This window comes from Seriola aureovittata, chromosome 10, assembly GCF_021018895.1.
Source record: "Seriola aureovittata isolate HTS-2021-v1 ecotype China chromosome 10, ASM2101889v1, whole genome shotgun sequence".
Classification (NCBI taxonomy): Eukaryota; Metazoa; Chordata; class Actinopteri; order Carangiformes; family Carangidae; genus Seriola; species Seriola aureovittata.
The window spans coordinates 26,536,667-26,558,875 of NC_079373.1; the positions used below are offsets into that span (position 1 = coordinate 26,536,667).

General features: G+C 43.5%; 1 protein-coding gene and 1 long non-coding RNA gene across 2 annotated transcripts in view; both read right to left on the minus strand.

The window, feature by feature from the left end:
- LOC130175933 (voltage-dependent calcium channel subunit alpha-2/delta-4-like) overlaps window positions 1-9,820 on the minus strand; it is a 118,797-nt gene extending 108,977 nt beyond the window's left edge. The window contains exon 1 of the mRNA XM_056386642.1: window positions 9,399-9,820. The gene's annotated coding sequence lies outside the window, so the exon portion shown is untranslated. The remainder of the gene's footprint in view (window positions 1-9,398) is intronic.
- A 2,716-nt stretch (window positions 9,821-12,536) lies between these two features.
- Window positions 12,537-13,794, minus strand: LOC130176573 (uncharacterized). The gene is made up of 2 exons (XR_008828888.1): window positions 13,080-13,794; window positions 12,537-12,978 (listed from the first exon to the last, which is right to left on the minus strand). It is a non-coding gene; the product is annotated as an uncharacterized LOC130176573 (long non-coding RNA).
- Window positions 13,795-22,209: the final 8,415 nt, after the last annotated feature.

Sequence of the window (22,209 nt, forward strand, 5' to 3'; positions counted from 1 at the left end):
TCCGGTGCGAAGCCGCCGGGACCAGATGCAGGTTTCACTGGAACAGTGTTCGCTTACATCCGACCCGCAGCCTGACCACAGCTGAACCGTGCTGTTTGTGGTAATATACACGACCACGCAGCAAATCTGCATTTTCATTATTTTCTTTATTTAATTGTCTGGTCTAATCGTGTGGCCCTCATCCTCTTCCGTAGAAACGTCACATCTTTAACCATGTGTTTCCTCCGAACCAAAATCCAGAAAAATATTAAAGTCAGTTTCACACGAGACAAAGCAAAACAGCAAATCCTCACCAATGAGAAGATGGAACCAGGGAGTGTTTACTGGATTTAAATAATTGATCAATTATATCCAATAGATAAACTGACTCCAACTGTTGCAGCACAAGTGTCATGGACAGAATAAAACCTACAGGTCCTAATAAACTGAATATCTCAGTAGGTGGTTGTGTAGAAGTTATACGGTGACATATTTTTCACTACTGACATTTTAGACACCACACAATTAATAATCAGCAGATTAATCAATAATGAAAACGGCTCAGTGATTGTAAAACAGACAGAGCTCAGCCTGTAGAAGACAGCTGGTGTCCATGACGACGGATCCTCCGTCAAACCTGAGTCGACAGGTGGAGTACAGAGATTTAACATCGCGGCCCCTTGAACCAGGTGAGTGAGTGAAGAAGAAACTGTAAAGTGATTGGCCAGATGATGCGGTGACAGGGCGTGACATTTGCTCCAATCAGGAAGTGACCCCGCACCTCCGAACACGGCGTCCGCTGAACTCGTAACCTCCCGCAGGAGAAAAGTGCTGACGTGGTCTGAGGGAGGCGGAGGGCGACGACTCGTGTTCTCAAGACACATGTAGAGAGACACGTGTGTGTGTGTGTGTGTGTTTGTGTGTGTGTGTGTGTGTGTGTGTGTGTGTGTAGGGATTTCCCCTGTATCTGTCAGTTTCTCTAATATAAACTCGTCTGATGTTTTTCAATGACTCAAACTGGGCTTGTGTTGAGCTCCTGTGTGTTCCTGTGTGGACCAATCAGAAAACACGATTTTGAGGGTGGGGGGTGGCGTCTCTGTAGCACCGCAACGCTAATGGTTTTAATCAAAAAAAAGCTGTAGTTTCTTCCTGTAGTGAAGCAGAGATACAGTTCCAGATATACAACCGCCTCGCCTCCTTCCTCAGGCCACAGCTTCACTAACAACAAACAAAAATGGCCGCCAACAAACAAGAATGCCTCCGAGCAGCTGCTGCGACAAACATCAATAAATCAAACTGCACTTAAACATCTGTATTTACTGGTCTCCTCTCCATCACTCTTCATCTACTCGTTCCCACAACACGGCGGAGTGACCTTTGACCTTCTGACCTGCTGCGGAGCTGAACAGTTTAGCAGCCAGTGTTCTGCAGCAGCGACGCCACGATGCCAGAAGTGTGGAAGCTGCTCCTCGATCGGAGACTTTTAATTATTGATATATTTTTGCGGGCAGTTAAAAGGAACATTGCTGCAGAAATGAGTCCAGAAACGTGGGAATTAGTTGCATTTCATCACTTCCTGTTCGTTCGTCCTGAAATCTCTGGGTTTTGGGTTCGATGGCTGAAATAAGGTCTGAGGTTTAATACAAGCTCAAGACATTTTCACGTTTTATTGTGCAACATAAAATATGTCGGTAAATACCTCAGTCCTGATTTCGTTAAGCTTTCTATGTCTCGTTTTCTAACGAGTGTCTTAATGAGACTTCAGAGGTCGTCGGGGACGTTAAACGCCATCACGTTTAACATGGGAACCGATCCACTCGCAGGTCACACGAACTGTCACTAACTGTCAGAGGAAAAGCTTCTGTAGACGAGGTCAGAGCTGAAACAAACTACAAGCTGAAGTTTATTGGTGGTTACAGATGCAGCAGCATCACCTGATTTAAACATGAATCCAGCTGAAAACATTTTAAAAGCTTTTGATATTTGATGAATTTGCTTGTTAAACGTGACACACTCCATCTGCTCCCAGCATCCTCTGCTTCTCTACCAGTAGCTGGACAGAGGAAACCGGACACTAACGAGTAGAGGAGGGAGGTCGGGCCGAGGTCAAGGCCATCACGCAGATATCAGGAGCAGCCGTTGATCAACGAGCTCGAGGTGTCGCAGGGGACGAGTTCGACCCTGAAGACGTCCCAGTGGATCTGAACGCAGTCGGACTCAGACACAGGACGGACTGAGGGACGGCACTGTCTCCTTCCAGAAGTCAGTCCAACATCTCAACCATCACTATTACTTTATATTTTATCTTAGACTTGATTAGGACTGAAGCAAACTATTATTTCTATTTAACAAAATGATCCAAACTCAAGGTCCACTTACTGTTTTCTTAAACTACAACGTCCAAGCTCAAGAATGAAGTTTCACTCTTGTTAGAAACTACAAATTACAAATGATTTTTCCTACATAATCAATCAATCAAATCAAAGATTTTAGAGACTGAAAAGTTGTTACTTTTATCGGACTTCCTGTTTTAACTGAGCCCATGTTGGAGCCTGACTGTGAATATTTGCAGGGTGAAAACTGCCTCCTGTACATCAACAGTCCAGACTGAGCTGCAGCTCCAGACACTAAGTGGAACCACTGAGTGATGTCACCAAACCGAACAGGCGAAAGCTTTTAGTTCTGTGTTTCAGTTTTTTCTGATGGTGAATAAAAGCAGCGGAGAATAAAATGTGCAGACAGCAGCTGTCAAAATACGTCCTGAGAGGATCGGCTTTTATTCAACAAGATACAGGATGAATTCTGATGTAACTTTGGGTTGTAATGATCGTTATGTAAAAACACTGAACTACCAGGAGCTCAGAGAGAATTACATGAGAGTTAACAAACAAATGAACTGACGATACAAATCCATCTGGAGCTGCGTCCTGATTCCTGCATCTTTCGTGGGACGCTGTCTACGAAGGACCGTGAAGGTCGAACCGAAGTGAGACGTTCTGGCGCCACCAAGAATTTTTGCTTCGTTTCACCGGGTGTGTGGTCCGTTTACTTGGCGGCCGACAAATTTTTGTTTTGATAATAAAAAAATGGAAAACTACAAAACAAAATTTAAATACCTGTGTGGAAATCATCTTTCAAAATTCTCTCTCTGACCTCTCTACCTTGTCTGTCGCTCTCAGGCCCAAGCTCATTGGTTCCTGTTGAAGATGTAATGGCTCAATATGTAGTTTCATTATCAAAAAAGGAAATAGTGCATTTGTTAAGGACTATTTTCAGCGGCGGATTAATCCACATAAAGTGCTCAGTGAGTATTTGGGGCAGCAGGATTGTGTTTGTACAGACTATCACCAACCTGAGTCTAAATGCAGCATTTTACACTATATTCTATATAATGAATAAATAAATAATCAAGTTTTCTGTTTGTCAGTAAGCAGCGCACAAACTCCACAAAATCTTTAATCTCCTCTCTGCAGACTGATTACCCACGACCCCCCTGTGTTTCTGGGACTTCCCGGTCAGAAAGTCATTTGTCAGTATTAAGGTGGATCATGTCGGGAGCCACCGTAGGTACCGAGGTTAGGACGCAGCAGTTGAGTAAACACCAGTCAGGGTATCGCTTTCAGTCCGGCTGCTGGCCTCACCTCAGGGTAAACAGAGAGCAGCGTCCGAGTTCTGCTGCTCAGGTATCAAACTGACCCTCCATCAATGGTGAAAAATAAAAACCCAGCTCGTTTCTGTCTGAGGAGGAGGAGGAGGAGGAGGAGGAGGTGACGCTGGGGGAGCAGACGGATGATGACGGGGTGTTTATGTTTCCTGTCTTTTAATCTAGTGTCCTGTCTGAGTGGAGGCTTTCACTGCAGCGCAGTCTGGGGGGAAGGTCCAGGTCCAGGTCCAGGTCCAGGTCCTGGTCCAGGTCCAGGTCCAGGTCCAGGTCCAGGTCACAAACACTTTTTGTCTTTTTATTTTTCTTTCTCCTCATTTCTGATTCAGATTAAGTTCAGAAAATAAACTTTATTTAAGGCTAAAATAAAATAAATACAAATTAGATATACTATACCGTTTCTATCTCTATCAAATAAAGTCAGAAAATGACCCAAAGAAATATTTTACAGTGACACTGTGTTAACACGACCTGTCCAGTGCTTGTTTTTTGGGGGTTTTTTGGGGGTTTTTTGGGGGTTTTTTTTGGGGGGGGGTCTGAAGCTTGTTTTGTTTGTGTATCTGAATTCCCAGCTGGCTTTGAAGTATCCACTCCCTAAAGCCCGACAGACAAAGTGGTCAGAGAGGTCGCAACCTCTCCAGCCGTCGGGTTCACGTCCAATCAGAAGGTCACGGACACTGAAGAGGGATCCAGCGTTTCTGAGTCGGCCGGTGAAGAAGCTGCTGAGGAACCAGCGGTTTGGATTAATACACAAGTTAGAAAGTTGAGATGCAAAGGAGCCTCTAAAGTCTGGTAATTAAAGACTCTTAACGATGTTCAATAAAGTAAAATAGAGCAAAAGTCTTGAAATGTAGTTTCAGGCATCAGTTTTGTTTTTTAGTTCTTCTCCGACTCTTGATCTTAAAGTTGTTAAAACGAAGTCGATTAAGTTCTGAAGTGACTGGTTTGGTGAAACCGCTGGTACGAAGCCGTAAACATCACGTCGTGGATGTTTTCTGGTTTCTTTTTTGGCGTTGAACTTGGCGTCTCCTCTGCTGTTTGACACTAAACTATCACATTTCCCAAACAGCGGTGACTCTCCGTGCGGCCGATGAAACATTCAATGATGCTTGGGTTTCAGCTCTTCAGCGGCCCTGAATCCTCGCCCCCCCCCCCCCCCATGCCCACCAGACCAGCAGCCCCCTTGGTGAAGTTTGGACGTTGTCAGTCGGAAGCGGGCCCCCGGGAGCCATTTATAATCCGACCCTGAGCTGGCGGGGCAGCGCTCGTTCTCCTGCACTTCTTCTGCCAAGTGTTAAAAGAGAGTTTCTTAAAAATGGAGCAGCCATACGTGCGACGGCCCCAGAGCTTTAAATGAGCTTTTCATCGAGGTGGGGGTCGGTTTTCTCCTCTTACAGCGCAAAGCACTCAGAGCCAAGGCCAGGCGCCTGCTGACAGGTCCACCAGCCTGGAGGATCTGCGGCGGTGGTGTGGCGTTCAGAGTCACTGACCTACGGGATTTCATTTACAGAAGTCGGGCCAGCGTGGGACCAGGTTCCTTATCCAACCCTCACACTCGACCTGCAGTATTATTACAGCATCTGCTAATTGTCGGGACGATCGCATCCACGGCAGGAGCTGCTGCAGTATTTGATCAAAGGTGACGAGGGCGTTTTTTTTTTATTTAAAAATTACTTGTTTTTGAATTTTACCAAAAACAAATGAGAGAAAATCTGTGGAATGAAAGAAGCTGCAAACAAACTGAAGACAGGATAATGTCGATATCCACAACATACACACTGTTTCAGTCCTGAAGAGGCAAACTGAAAAACTGAGTAAATACAAAGGACAACAAAACCAACAACGAGCAGATTTTTCATCAATAAACAATCACTGAAATACTGAAAGTTATCAAAAAAAAAAAGAAGGTGAAAACCCAAAACCGGGGCTTTGATTTAACGATGGTGGATGGAGGCGAAACTCTGCTGATGAGGTGAAACCTGTGTCTGTCTCAGCACTGAGGTATTTTCAGCGGTCACATGGTCACATCTGAGGAAGATGTTTGGTGACGGTGACGACAGGAAGCTGCTCACATACTGTACATACAGTACATCCATGTACAGGTCTAATAACACATAACACACACACTGCTGCCGTCACGCCGTGAACCTGTCAGGCTGTCCGCAGGGCCTCAACGCCCACACGGAGGTTTGCGTAAAGCTGTGATCAGGTCGGAGGCACGTGGAGCTGCGTCGTTGTTGTTGTTGTTGTAGAGGACGAGACTGGTACAGGTGAGAGACGAGTCCTGACCTTTAATTACCAGCAGACGACTGCAGGTCAAAGTGCCAACGATCCCTGCAGCGTTAGCGCCCAGTTCTGCCTCCCACAGCTCCACCACTCCACATTTCTGCTTGAAAACTGTTGCTATTTTATATACAAGGACGTCCATTTAATCTTCAACTGCCCAGAAAAAGCACAAATTTTATCACATTTTCTCCAACAAATTGTCCGATCCCAGCTGCCGTCCCCCCGACTTTCTGACTGCTCTCGTTTCCTTTCTCATCACACTTTTATTTAGTGTTTATTCACTTATTTAACTTACGATTACTGACAGAAATGATGGACGAGCTCCAAAAATAAAAGCCTAGTTGTAATAAACCAGAATGATCCTTTAGCAACAGCTCATTTATTACTTCCAGTATATCCACCTCATGACGTAACGGTGGCGTGTGGGAGAGTCGCTTCACTGCAACGGGGATTCGGGAGCTCTGCAGTGAAGCAGTCGGGATAACCGTGCGTTCCCAAAATAAAGCCTGAAGACTTGAGTGCCTCTGGTTGGGAATGCGAGTTATGGACGCCCCCTGAGCCCCGGGACCGGATTCCTCCTTAAAATAGCGTCCTGGGTGAAGAGAGACGTTCTGAGGCTGCAGAGCTGCTTTCTGCAGGAATTTATACTTCACTTAATTGGCAGGTTCCTTCACAGCGTTGGTGGACTGAACGGTGACCCAGGAATATTTGAGTTATCTGTTTTAAAGGCGGGACTGCCCTGACCTTTGACCTGCTTACTGTAGGTTCCCTCGTAATGATGGTGACGGAGTCTGATGTCAAACTCACAGCAGAAACATTAGCGGGGTGTCGCATGAGTAGGTGGCTTGTAAACCGGCAATAGACACTTCATCAGTAGCAATATGAAAACTGTTCGATACACAGTCGGATAGTTGCACGCTTGCATGAACAAACCGCCTCAGACAGTGTTGTGCATGAACGCTCAGTTCTTGGTGAACAGTGTCTGTTTACAACTAATGACCGTGAGCGCCGATGCTTTCGCTACAGAAGGAGGCAGTAATGCACCAAAGAGCTGTTTACCAACCGCCAATAAACACGGATCTAGTGCTGATAATACAACAATACAAACAACGCGGCTAGCGGTGCTGCTAAAGCTAGTTCATATGAATATTTGAAGGGCTTTTATGAACAAATTGGTGCAGATTGGGGGAAAAAAATCTCACATTTTTATGCAAACTGTGTCTGAAAGAACAAATCAGAACGTCGGCCACGAATTTGAAACGAAACGTAGCGTCGAAGCATCGGACCAGTCTTTACAAATATCTGCCAGTGAAAGACGATCACAACCATGAACCTACAGCTGCAGAGTCAAAGTCACAGCATTTACACAGAAAACATGCATTCATATCATGTTTCCTTGGCTTTGACCTCTGTGACTCTCTGAGCAGGAGTCATGTAGTTTGAGACGTGGCAGTGATGTGAGAGCTAGTACTAGAAGTTGAACTAGTTCATTTAAAATTTTTAAGGTGAACTTTGAGCGAGCTCTTGTAAAGTGTGCTGCCGGTGAAGACGGTGGAAGGACGATTACTGGTTTCTCTTAAACTAACCGATATCAGAACTGTTGTGTGCAGAGCGGGAACACAACAAACTCATCGCTTTCGCTGCTTCCACCCTCTGGATTACACAACACAACATGTCGACAGTCACGACCAACAACCCACTGACTCCACGATGGAGATGGACTCAGCCACAACCAACGCAGCAGTGTACTACTTTATTAAAAATTGGTCATTAGGAAATTATCAATAATGATCAATATGAAGTGAATTAACAAATGCTCCAGATTTTGAATTTAAATTTAAATTAAAAACTAGAATCGACGCCAACTAGTCAAGTTACAGGAAACATGGTCACAGTCTCTCCTTCCTGAGTTACAGCATTGAACAATGACCTGAGGTGTTACATTATGATGTCACAGTGACCTTGAACTTTGACCTATGACCACAAAATCTTAATCAGTTCATCCTCGAGTCCAAATGAACGTTTGTGCCAAATTTGAAGAAGTTCCGTCAAGGCGTTACTGAATGGGACGCCCTGACTGTCGAGGCATAAAAATAAAAAGAACCGGCTCCAAAATATCAATGGATGAATTTAAATCGACACATATTTTCATTATTGATTAGTCTGATTATTTTCTCCATTAACTGACTTTTCCTTTTCAAGTTTATGAAATGTTAAAAGAAACAGTGAAAAATGATCATGTATGATATCTTTACAGCCCACTGTGATGCCTTCAGGTTCCAGAACTTTAACGTGTTCAGTCGACTGTTATATAAATATATATATATATTATATATATATATATATATAATATGTTGAAGAAACGCCATGAGAAGATCCGCGCATGAACTCAGTCCCCTCACATCTGGACTGAAACACCTCTGCATCCTGAACCTGAACCTGAACCTGGAGCCGGTGTCACTGTGATAATTGGGGGAGTTTCAGCTGTTAGTCACAGACAGCAGCGTCTCCTGGAGGGCCGGGGGCCACAGGAAGTAACCTGTAACTTAAGGTCTGTGTCCCCCAACACGGCGGTCTGAGAGAGCAGAGACAAAACATCATCAGTGTTTGATTTATAAAAGCTGAACGTGTCGGCGTGGAAACGACGTCTCAGTGATGAAGATGAACGATTTGTGGTGGGAAACGTCACTTTAACAGACGAGAGACTGAACTGACGGATCTTTAGAGCTGCTCCACTTCACACCGACACATATATATATATATATATATACATAATTTAATGTGACCGACATTTCTTTCATTCTCTGACGTTTTATTGATCAATCAACTGATCGGTTAATGGAGAGAATCATCAGGAGAAGAATGAAAGGTGAGAGTAACAGCTCCAGCACTGAACCTGATGTGGTTTGTTTACATGCATCAATCTGTTGGTCTGTTAACACAAGTGTTCACGCAGCAGAAGGACTTAAAGATTAATATGATTATCAATGAATCTGCTCTTTATCATCGTCTTCAAAAAGGTCTTTTATTCTCTAAAGCTCAAAGACGTTTAATTTACAGGTTAAACTACAGACATGCTGCAGTCTACATATTTGTATTGTATTATATTTAAATTTTTAATATTTTTTCATATTTTTTGGAAATATTTTATTGTTACATTTTTCTATTTATATTTAATTGATATGAATTAAAACACCAAAGCAAAGCACTGCATAACGCATTGTTTTACGTCACATCTGACTCAGGCATGAACTGTTTACACAAATCTAGTACTAGTATTTATATTTGGGCACCAAATTATAAAGTATACATTTAAAATTAAAAATGTAATTAAATTTCCAGGTCAAATAATATTCTTTACCGCTGTAGATTTGTCAGGACACCAGTTGGTTTATCTGCCTCATTAACTCAAACTACAACAGATTAAAACAGATAGAATCAGCTGTAAACAGAAGGTCTGAGTTTGACTCACGTTGTTCACGGAGGTTTTCTGCTCCACATCTTCATCATCATCATCATCATCTTCATCATCATCATCCAGCTGCACTGGAAAACCAGCAAACTATCTGATAACCTGATATCTGATCGATATCTTAATCTGTATTTGATAAGCAGCTGCTGTTTCTGCCTCGCGGCGACAGGAAGTCGCTTCACCTGTTTCCCTCAGGTTCGACTCGACGTGATCGACGTGTCTCCAGTCAGAGTGCACTTCCGCCGTTTCACCACTGTCGCTGATTAACACGGGGCTGCCGTTACAACCCAGAGGGGCGCTGTTTCTCCCGCCTCAAGAGAGAGAGAGAAGAGGATCAATATGACAAACTAACAAGATATTAAAAGATTGTTTAGGAGTTAAAAACATTTATTTAACAGTTATAATATTTCAATATTTTATGTTAAAACATTTCAGGGATATTTTATTTATATATGATTATATGATGATATATATTTTTTATTAATATATGAAATTTGTTGTTGTTACATATTTTAATACTATATTATTTACCCTTTTAAAGTATTTGTACTTAAAATGAAGTACTGTCCACTTGCCCCACTGTGGGATTATTGAAGGAATATCTTATCTTGTCTTATTTAAATGACAGTTTTCTGCCTTGTGATAAAGAAATTGTTCCTTATATTCACTGTAACATGTCTGTCATCATATAGTTGGTGAATTTTACAAACATCAGAAACATTAAAATCTTCCCAATTTTCTTCAAGATAAATTATTTAATGGTGATGATTTTACTCATTAGGGCACGAGCACTAAAGTGTGTGAGGACCTCGTTAAAATGTTTTATTTAATGTTTGATTTTTGTGGTTGGTGATATTTGATTGACGGTGTAACACTGTGTCATTCTGATTGTTGTACATAGAGTTGAAGTATTCTCCAGTTTATTCACCATGGTGACATATCAGTCACATGATTGATCGATAGATTCAGAGACAACCATAAGATAACATGGGGTCGACTAACAATAACATAACAATAATATAATAAAATAATAAAGAATAATATAATAAACAGTTATATTTTACTCCTGGCCTGAATTCACCCCGGATGTTAGAGACACAGTCTCAGTGTGAAATTCTCTTTTTATTACAAAACTAAATAAATAGTGTTTTATCTTTATTGTGATTTGACGCAGTGAGTCTGCGCAAGCGTCGGGCGGAGATGACCATGTGAACTGAAACGTTTCCTGAGCTCAGAGCCGAGCTGAACCCGTATGAGTTTCCCAGATGGACAGACACCTGTCGTACTGAGACAATGACCCCCAGTCAGGAGGTCAAAGGTCACAGAGCTACACAAACACACTGACCTATTTCTGTAGGTACATCATACAGATCAGCGTCCAGTTTATATCTGTAGAACACAAATACACAGAGTTACCGGTTTAACCTGTGAACTTCATTCATTCAAGTTTGATCTAATTCCAACATAAAGACAATATGAACTACACACACACACACACACACACACACTTATTTAGGGAACAAACTGAGTGCAATAAAAGGAATCAAGATTAATCAGATAATCAACAATTAAACTTTAATTTATTGACTTCTATTTATTTTTTAATTAAACTAAATTATATGATGAAAAAAGAAACATAATTAAAAGAAAATATAGATATAAATATAAATAGAACATATCTGACTGATTGATTAAAGAGATAATCAGGAGCTCTGCGATCGTAGAAGGTTAATTACATGTAGAAAAACGGAGATGAATCCTTGTTAGGAGCTTTAGAGAACAGGTGAGCGCAGGACAGAAATAAAAAGGTGAATGACGACGTCCTGAAGCGACACAGTAAACCGTAACTCGTGGAGGGAAGTGAACATGAAGAGGCCGGAGCTGCAGCGTCAGCACTCCAAACACTGGAGGAGCATCTGGAAACTCCATCCGCTCCCACCTCTGACACTGCTTCCACCCTGGGACCCCCCCCCCCACCACCACCACCACCACCACCAGCACCACCAGCAGCACACGGCGGGTGGGGACACTGCAGGGTGGGGGGGCGGGTGGGGACAGCAGCCTCAGTCTGAGGACCTGAGGGAAGTGTCCTCGGGGGAAACTCCCACGGGAGGACAAACGAGCCTGCCATGTTACCGAAGGGGACGCCGCGACCTGGAAGTCTTGTTTTCTACATCAGACTCAATGTGGTAGACCACTCTCTCCACGGACGCCATGGGAACCCAAAACAGCGGCGAAGCACGAGGGAAAGGTTGTGGGAAGAACTGGAGATACAGCGAGCAAGTAGAGTGGGACGATTAACAGGAAATTAAGAAAATAAAAATATAACATAATAGTGGTTTTCAAAATAAAAGATTTTTAAGTGACCTCTGTTACATGATGCATTTTATAGAAACATGATACTAACAACATTTGACCTGCAGCAAGTCTCAAAAATATTGAGATACAAGGATCAGAATCAGTTCACCTTCTTCTTAAAACTCACTTTTATCGTTGAGTTTCTCACAATTTTACTTTTACTTTTATTAACTACCATTTTTTTATTTCCGCCATGGGTGGGGTTTGAACCGGCGGCTGCTGCAGCAGGAGGCAGGTGAGACGTGGGGACGCCTCGCTCGCCCAACTTTTTCTTCATCTGAAAAAGATCTTTTTGAGGTAGAAGAACCAGGAGCAATCTTTAGAAACCTCCGTCACTCCCACTCTAAACACACCTGGACGTACAGCCTGATTCTCCACGCCCACTCAGGTTACCCCCCCCCCCACACACACACACACATACACACACACACACACACACACACACACACACACACCCTGCGGCCCCCGCCTCCCCGAGGTGCAGCGAACGTGAGCTTGAGCAGGTCTGATATTAAACCTGATACCGGTGTTTATATAAAACGAGCGGCAGAACCGAGGCTGCGAAACACATCAGGCTCTGAGCGCTGAGGTTTCTACCCCACCTGCTGGGAGGAGCTTCTCCTGTCACTGCCAGCAGGTTTGGGTCGGTGAAGGTGTTTGACCAGGACGGTCTGAACCGCTTCTTCCTGCTTTCCTTCTTTCTCTCGAGTCGTAACTAAAATGGCTGCCTAATTAAAACAAGGAAGGAAGGGAGGAAAATATAAAAGACGTGGAAACTAATCAAGCTTCAAGCTTCTTTTTATTGCCTCACAAACTAAAATGAAACACATGAAAGAAAAGCACACGAGCAAATACAAGTTTAAAATACAGAAGGTGAACTCAACTTTGTGTGTGTGTGTGTGTGTGTGTGTGTGTGTGAACTCGTTGGTTTTCACATAAAACTGACAAAATATGAAAAAATATGAACATCATTTTAACCATTTTAGCAGCTGCATGTGGAGACCAAAATAAATCAGAAATTAATTTATAATGAAAAGAAATCCTGCAATCTGTGTGTGAAGAGACGATTTTATTTCTTCCCTTCGTTTCTCACTCCTGAAAACACCCTGTGATCAAAGCAGCTCCTTAAAGATCTGATGAGTGTCCAACACGTCTGGGACGAACCCGACCTCGTCACCCAGCGTCCATGTTGCACCTCAGTGTTCAACATCTGGAGGAGAGACTGCAGCCAGGAGAGAGGAGGGTATTAGTCTGACAGCAGCAGATCAATATCTGATTGATAATTAAAAAACACGTGGCTGGGGTTTTGTTGAGGAGTGTGACAGAGACGTGCAGGTGATTTCACTTCTGTCCAACGGGAAAATGCTCCAGAAACTGGAGGCCACTCCTGCAGCGAGTCCTCACAGCTTCTTCTTCTCTTTCAACATATGGACCCCACACTGTGCTCTCTCTCTCTCTCTCTGCTGAACACACACACACACACACACACACACACACACACTCTCAGATAGCCTGGTGGGTCTGGTTGGTTCGAGCCAGGGGGGACCCCCCACCCTGCCCTGGCTTGTTGCCGGGCGGCAGAGGGGCAGGACGGCGCCTCCGCTACTTAGAGGCGCGAGATTCGCCGAGTTCAGGGCTCCGTCTGCGAGTGGAAAATGGGATTACATCCTGCGGTTTGTCTAAATCCACTGACCCGGGGAAAGAAAAGCTCTCACCGCGGCTCTGTGAGGCCGGTGTCTGATTAAGAGGCTGAAACACCATTACAGAACATCTGAGGTATTCGCTGGCGCGAGAGCAGAGCGGCGAGCACTGACTGCAGCAGGTGGCGCTTTATGAGGCTGAAACTCAAACATTTTAATGATATAAACAGTCGAACGAATGAACGAGCTGAAACCTGAGCTTGTTTTGATTAAGACGTCAGGGACAAAACATATTGGAACTTATAAAAGCAGAACCACAGCTTCAGTAATCAGAGTTAAAACTTGTTTCTGGTGTTACGGTGCATTTATCTCAGAACACGCGCTAACATTAGCATCGTGTTGCGTTAGCAGTTTAGCGGTATGTCAGTAATTTACTCAGAGATTCAAACAGGCTCCATGTTGTGTTCACTGACGGCTCGTGAAACAACACAGCCGATCGGGTTTTATTTTCCTAAATTCATGGAGGCAGACGCCAGCTGAGTCTCAGTTCAGGGGAGGAATCCTCCGAAGGTTGCGTTCAAAGATGGATTGCATCACAGCGGTGAAACAAAGCTAAGCTGTCCCAGTCCTCCTTCGAATATGGCTGATGTGTCATTTGTTCTCCGGGCAGCGGGTGGAGCCTTCGTGACCCGATGTTTCACCACATTTATTACGCGCCAGTTTTTCAAAAAGAGAATAAGGCGGATTCTGCTAATAACGCAGCAGTCAGGGATAAACAGGAAATCCTCCGTAAACCAGAACGTCTCTTTTCGGTTCGGCCTTCGCGGCCTACATAGGACGCAGTCTATCAAGGACACGACCTATGAAGGATGTGACCCCTGAATTAGGACACAGCTACAGTCTCACTCTTGTTTTATCATTAATAAAAAGCAACATATAAAACCTTTATTTTCAGCCAGTGAAGGGATCATCTTAGTTTCAGGAGAATCTCCCTATAAAACTTTAATCTCCATGATATCGACATTTTAAGATGATCAGTAATTCTGAATCACAACCTTCAGTATTTGGAGCAAGTAGCAAAACAAGATGTAAAAGTAAGAAGGCTTTAATTGTTATATCAATGTGTTGGAAACATACTGAAGTAACGTTTAATTTTTAAACATTTATGATAACTGTAATAACTGTTTGTCTCTGTGGCAGCAAAAAACTTCTTTTTACAGCTGTTTCTCTGGAAACATCTGCCTGCTGCTGCCGAACCGACGCGATGAGAGTGAAGCAGAGCAGTACAGATGTGTGCGGACAGGTAAACTATGAGCTGAGACTATAAAGGTACATTAAGCCGAGCTGCAGCTTCAGCTGATTACTCTCGACCAGAGACTCCTGAACTTCTTCATCTTTAAGCCTGTTTGTCCCATTCTCATGAATATCTCCGTAACACCTTCAGGGAATTTCTTCACATTTGGCACGAGCATTCATTTGGCCTCAAGGATGAACTGATTAGAATTTGGTGGCTAAAGGTCAAAGGTCAAGGTCACCGTGACCTCACAAAGCACATTTTCAGCCATAACTCACAAATTCATTCACTAATTATGAGACAATTTAACTCAAACGTCAATAAGTGTAAAATGAAGTGGTGACATTTTATATCCAAAAGGTCAAAGGTCAACTTCACTGTGACATCATAATGTTCTGCAGAAACACCTTTGGTCATTATTCAACGCTGTAACTCACACAGTGGAGATTGTTTCCTGCCACTTGACAGATAAAAGGCGGGAAATCTAGTCATAGTGTAGTTAAAAATAATAATATCAAAACTCTAAAATTAACTTAAGTAAACAGACCCTGGTACCTTTCATTGAAATGCAGATGAATTTCAACATGAGATTTATCATGTTGCCATAGAAACTAATGATTGAATGTTCTTCTTCAGCTGCCTCACGAGTTCAGTGACGGTTTTTGAGAGTTTTGTTTCTGTTGTGATTTTACTTGTCGCTTAATGAAACTCTTGACCGGTGGAAAACATCAGCTCAGCTCCGTGTAACACGAGACGCACGGCTTCGGATCATCCGACGTTTCCTGTGTGAAGCACCTTGCAGCAGCTTAAAGTGCAGATATGTTGCGGGCCCCGGTGGGAATCAAACCCACGACCTCACCGGGCAGAATGCCTTGCTCCGCACGCCGAGCCGCACAGGACACATGATCCCAGTCATATCGGAGGGTTTAAATGGGTTTAAATGAGGGCTCTGGGGAGCGGTGAGGGGGTAAGTGGAGTTGGGGGGGGGTGGGGGGGGGGGGGGGGGTGAATGGCCAATGTTGGGAACGGCACAGGGGCATTCTGGGAACTGGTCATGCTGAGGCCTTCCTTATGGCTCTCTATGAGAAATGGAGAGAGTGTGACAGGAGCCAAATGGAGCTGACAGCCAACTGGTTTGACTTCCTCTGACACACACACACACACACACACACACACACACACACACACACATACACACACACACACACATCAAATCTCTTCCACTTCCATTCTCCGTTTTCTTTTTTTCCTCTTCCATAATTTTGTTTTGGAAAAACAGCGGCTCGAGTTTCGTCTCTCTGAAAGCCACCAGCGCTCTCTCCAACTTTCATGTGTCCGTCCCGCTCCGACCCTGCACCACTCACAGACCTTTGTTTAGCCGAGGGTACATTTTGGTGTTGGGGGGGGGGGGGTCGAGGTGCTGATAGGGACAAACTCCATAATGCAGAGCGAGCCGTGTGCCAAGAGGCTAATGGCAGCCTGAAACAGTGTGTGAGTGTCGGGTGTGGCGAGTCTGCCAGCGGAAAATATCCTCCGGACGCTGTTGTTCTTTAGAGGTGATGAGCTCATCGTTTCCTCAGTGGGCAGCAGTCACAGGTTAAAACCAGAGTCATAATGAAGCATGATATCACTGTGTGTTAACTGCGTCACATCAGCTGTCACACAGATCATCGTCTTAAACCTGGATGTACCTGCTGTGTGTTTCAGGCTGTTTATTATGCTGCTTTTTTTGTGTGTGTTTTTTCCCGACAGGGCGTTAGAGGTGGGCGACTGGATGTATCTTCTTATGGATCAACACTTCAAATAAAACACAGGAAAAGTGTCAAATATGAACCTTTAATAAAAAAAATTAAAAGTCACGTCCTTTCGAGTCATCTGTCTCAAGTGACAGTTAAATCTCAGGCCTCTCTTCTGATTGGCTGACTGTTTTCTGAGTGATCCAATAAAAATAAAGCAGATTTCAGGTAAAAACACTCAGAGAAACCAAATCCTGTAAAGGTTTGGATGGTGGGTCCAGGTGGGCGGGGCTTGGTGACTGCTTTGTTGTGACATCACAAAGTTCCAGAAGTCCTGACGGCTGGTTTTAAGGCTCAGTTTCTGAATACAGGCTGTGTGCATTTCTCTGTGGACTGAGGCTTTGATACTTTCACAGTATTAATATAGAAGCTAGAGCTGATCTATAATCACACTACACATGGACACACACCTTTACACTGGATGGGACCAATAATGTATTTGGATTTTCTTGATATTTAAACTTCTTTTTTTTTGAAACATGATTGGATGATTTCTAGTGCGATGCCCACAAACCTCTCATGGGGAGGGGCCAAAAAAATGTCCAAAAACACTGGAGCGGATCTGCACTAAAATTTAACCGGTCCTTCCCTGGCCCATCCCCCAACATCCACCACAGAGTCAGAACCTTTTTATTTTTCCTTAATGTTGAAAGTAAAACTAAACTTTTCACGATCTTTCTCTTTGAACTGATTTAAAGGTGGAATCGGAGGCTGGTCATCATGTTCTTCAGTTTCACTATTTTTTAAAGTAAAGTATATTTAGTTTCAGGAAATTACTCATCACCTTCACAACATGTAGAACAACAAGCTCTTATACAGATTAAGTTTGTTTAAAAAGTATATTAGTTTAATAGCAAACTTCCCATCATGCCTCAGTGTGTGCAGATCTGTAGGAAGATAATCTCCTGCCTCTGGTTTATCTGCTGTGAGCAGCAGCTCGTGTGTCGCTCTCAGACCTCAGGATGTAGAATCCATCATGGTGCCCATGCTGAAACCTGACTCCTCCTCGTTCCTGGGGCCTCCCTCGCCCTCGCCCTCGCCCTCGCCCTCGCCCTCGCCCTCGCCCTCGCCCTCGCCCTCGCCCTCGCCGCTCAGCGTTTATGGCGAGCGTGCTGCTGTTACAGGCTCTGCAGCTGAGGCCTGAAAGCCCGGGGCTTTCCTCTGCTTCTGTCACAGCCGTCATCCACCATCCCGCAGGACAGAGACGAAGAAGAAGAAGAAGAAGAAGAAGAGGAGGAAGGCTGAACGCTGGAGGAGCTGGATCAGACCCGGGTTCAGTTTCCATGACGGTGGACATTCCTCAGCCGTGTAAAAGATTAAAAACAGCTCTGCTGACTCGCCGCTCACTGAGCGATGAGAGGAAAAACGTCGGCCTGAAAATAATCACGTTTTTAATTTAACCCCACAGATCCGTCAGCGTCGTCACGACGATCTCCAAACACTGAGGCTCAAGAGCTTCTCATCAAAGCTAATTAAACTTTTACCACAATAACCTTCTGTGTGTTAAAGTTCATTTCCAGTAAGATGAGAGTTTCTTCTTCTCCTCCCTTTTCTCTGTGATGAAAAGAAACACAATTAGGTTTTAAAATATCAGGAATTTGGAGACAAACTCAAGAACAACAGTAGCATCGGTCACTGAAACCACACGTGATATTCATGTTTTCAGACGAGGATCTTGTGGTCGTGTGAACTGTGACTCTAGTTTGTCAGAGGCAAATCCATTTCACAACAGGGACCGTAAACTGAGACTAGTTAGACCACAGACCCTCATCTGATAAGACTTTTGCTTTTAGATCTTTTAATCCAGAAAGTGTTTGAAACCCATGAGCACAATAGTTAAGGATGAAAGTATAGTGAAAATAAATGAGAACTGAGATCCACCTGTTTATGAAGCCATTAAACTCTGTGATGAGGACGTTTGATAATGTGGATAAACAGATGTTATTTACAGGGAAGTAGATGTTAACAGCAGCTGAGTGTGTGACCATCACACAGTGACTTGTGTTCGTAATATATTTGGATTTGTGTCTCATATAAAATACGTAATATAAAAGTGCTGGACTGAAGATTTCTTAATTGATCAGATATAACTCCTCTCCTACAGCAGGACAGGAGTCAGAGTCGTTACCATGTGGACGATGGAAACGACCGACAGCGACGTCAGACGCTTCAGAGTGTGAAACAGGAGCAGCAGCCTGGGAGGTTCGGAGGTGTGGAGAATCCTAATTACAGCAATTCAGACTCTTCCTCCCGTCAGAGGAAGCGCTGGTCCTTCATCTTCAAACACAGGAGCCGCGTTTAAACTCTCCTTCGTGTTTTAAAGTTTAAAGTCTGATTTAACCAGTGATGCTGACGGAGCCTGATGCATCAGTGTGGATCGCTTTTATGTTGAAACAAGCGAAAACTGTCATTTTAAACAGTGTAAACAGGACCATCGACTCTGAGGGGTGTGTCCTAATACTTGCATAATCCATATTTTTTTATATTCACATTCAGGCTGTAGAGATTTCACTAAAAAATATCTTTTTGTTTGTTTTGTCTTTTTTTCTGTCAAATGAATTGGACTCAAATACAAGTGTCGAGACAAAAGGAACAAAAAGAACAATTAATATTAATGAAAAGGTGAAGATGAAGTGTTTTATTAACACAATATCAATATTTTATTTTTTGATATCACAGTTATCATCAGTAAATCGTGTTCGATATGATATTTCACAGCCTGTACTGTGTGTAAATGTGTTTGATATGTGATGTTAAATGTGAAAAGTCACATGTGATAAATATGTTCAACTGATTTCATATGAGCTTTATTCATCAAGTCACTCATCTCACCTCAGAGTGAAATTTCCCATTTGTTTGATCCCTAAATGCATCATTTCTGAACTTAATTGATTCCAGTTTTAATGAGTGATTTAAATGTTGATCATGTTTTACCTGCTGGTTACGGCTTCACATTGGTGTGAAAAATTACACATTTGACTAAATTACAACATTTTCTCCTTCATCCTCTGAGTCCTGTACGTTGCTTTGGTGTTTGTCAAATGAATAAATGGTAATGTGAATATTTTGGGTTCATTTAGTTGCTTCTGTGATGGACATTTGAATATTATATACATGATTATTCTAAGTGATGATGGTATGAAATGATTTTTCTTTCTGGTACTTTCTGGAAATTAGCGTCCATGTCTTCAAACGAGAGACAGAATGACGCTGCGCTGTAAAAAATGAATATTTTTGGAGGATAAAATAAAACTCCGGCCTGAATCAGCTGTTTTAAAGTGTTGTTTCCTGCAGGTTCTCGTCTCCCGTCTCTGTGGACTAAAAGTTTTTCTAACCACTTCAGGAATGTTGTGTCCAACTGTCAACGCCGCGCTCGTCAAAAGGTCCTGCCGAGGCGTCGATGCTCCGCAGATACTTCACCATTTGTACAGAAGAAGAATGTAACAAAGTGTGTGGACCACCAGGACGAGGACAGGGACGAGGACAGGACACCTCTGAGCCATCGTTAGGACCCGGCATCCAGAGGCTGGTCCGGCCTCGGCCTGGATCCGTGTCTGGGTTGTTTTCAGCTGCTGGTCCTGTCAGAGCCTCCAGGAGCCCCCCACCCCCCCCCCCCCACCCCCCCACCCCCCCCCATCCTCCCCCATCCTCCCCCATCCTCCCCCAGGGAGCTCAGCTGGAAGTCCGAGGGGACGCGGGGAATCAAACACTCAGCACTGAAGGTAAACACAGGGCTGCTGTGATCTTAGCTGAGGTCTGCTGGAGTCCTGCTGGGCCGAGCGGGGGGGGGGGGGGGGGGGGGGGGGGGGGGGGGTCAGACTGGACACTGGGCGGCTGCTCACGACTGTCCTCATTTCATTTCATCAAGTTTTCACACTGTCTGTTATATAACACAAATGATGGAAAATGACCAACTTAAGTTCCCAGAATTCAAAGTTCCTGATCCTGAGCAGCAGCTGCAAATAAAAATAATCAGACTCAAACAAAGAAAAATTTCTGTTTTCTGAAATGAGCAAAGAAAATTCAATTAATTAAAAGTATTGATACTTACGATTCAATCACCATATCATCATGTTTAGAAGAAGAAAACGTTGCAGGTCCTGGTTCTGTTTCTGATCAGGTTGGACGTCCGGTTTCTGCTGCTGCTTCAGCCACAAGTCACAAATATGTTCCTGTTCTTGTTCCTGTTCTTGTTCCTGTTCTTGTTCTTGTTCTTGTTCCTGTTCTTGTTCTTGTTCCTGTTCCTGTTCTTGTTCCTGTTCTAGTTCTTGTTCTTGTTACTGTTCTTGTTCCTGTTCTTGTTCCTGTTCTTGTTCCTGTTCCTGTTCTTGTTCCTGTTCTTGTTCCTGTTCCTGTTCTTGTTCCGGTTCTTGTTCCTGTTCTTGTTCCTGTTCTTGTTCTTGTTCCTGTTCTTGTTCCTGTTCTTGTTCCTGTTCTTGTTCTTGTTCCTGTTCTTGTTCCTGTTCTTGTTCCTGTTCCTGTTCTTGTTCCTGTTCCTGTTCTTGTTCCTGTTCTTGTTCTTGTTCCTGTTCTTGTTCCTGTTCCTGTTCTTGTTCCTGTTCCTGTTCTTGTTCCTGTTCTTGTTCTTGTTCTTGTTCCTGTTCTTGTTCCTGTTCCTGTTCTAGTTCTTGTTCTTGTTACTGTTCTTGTTCCTGTTCTTGTTCCTGTTCTTGTTCCTGTTCCTGTTCTTGTTCCTGTTCTTGTTCCTGTTCCTGTTCTTGTTCCGGTTCTTGTTCCTGTTCTTGTTCCTGTTCTTGTTCTTGTTCTGTTCTTGTTCTGTTCTTGTTCTGTTCTTGTTCTTGTTCCTGTTCTTGTTCCTGTTCTTGTTCCTGTTCCTGTTCTTGTTCCTGTTCCTGTTCTTGTTCCTGTTCTTGTTCTTGTTCCTGTTCTTGTTCCTGTTCCTGTTCTTGTTCCTGTTCCTGTTCTTGTTCCTGTTCTTGTTCTTGTTCTTGTTCCTGTTCTTGTTCCTGTTCCTGTTCTTGTTCCTGTTCTTGTTCCTGTTCTTGTTCTTGTTCCTGTTCTTGTTCTTGTTCTTGTTCTTGTTCCTGTTCTTGTTCCTGTTCCTGTTCTTGTTCCTGTTCTTGTTCCTGTTCTGTTCTTGTTCCTGTTCTTGTTCCTGTTCTTGTTCCTGTTCTTGTCTCAGGTTCTGAATCTGTCCCTGGTTCCGGAAAGCTCAGCATCAATGTTAACTCTTGTCTCTATCACATCTATTCTTCTCCTGAAGTTAGCATGCTAAGCAGCTAGCTCCGGCCGGTGTCGCTCGCTTTGAGTTAAGGTTCCTTTAAAAATAAAAACACCTTTAAATCTTCTGCGTCAAGCATTTAAGGTGTTTTCTTCCCCACTCCCGTCAAAACAACACGAGGGTCATTTAATGTTACCGGCTTCCCAAAGGTGATCACAGGTATCACAAGCTAATGCAGGCAAACAAACGGTCTCCATGGAAACAGTAGAATTTTACCGCTGTAAAATCTCTTTTGCTGCTGTAAATCACTTAATAACGATTTTAAGAGTTTCTGTGAAAGCACCGTTAAGTAACTTCCTTAGCTAAGGAGAAATTAAATCTCAAGTGGTTTATTTAAGTAGAACACTTAAGGTGTTCTGTGCAACTGGCTCCAGAACCCTTCGCCTGTGGTTTAGGCAACAAAAGGACTTTAGTTAAGGTAAGGGAACGCGGCGGTGAACCTGGGGCCGGTCGATCACAACACCTTCATTTTTCTACTTAA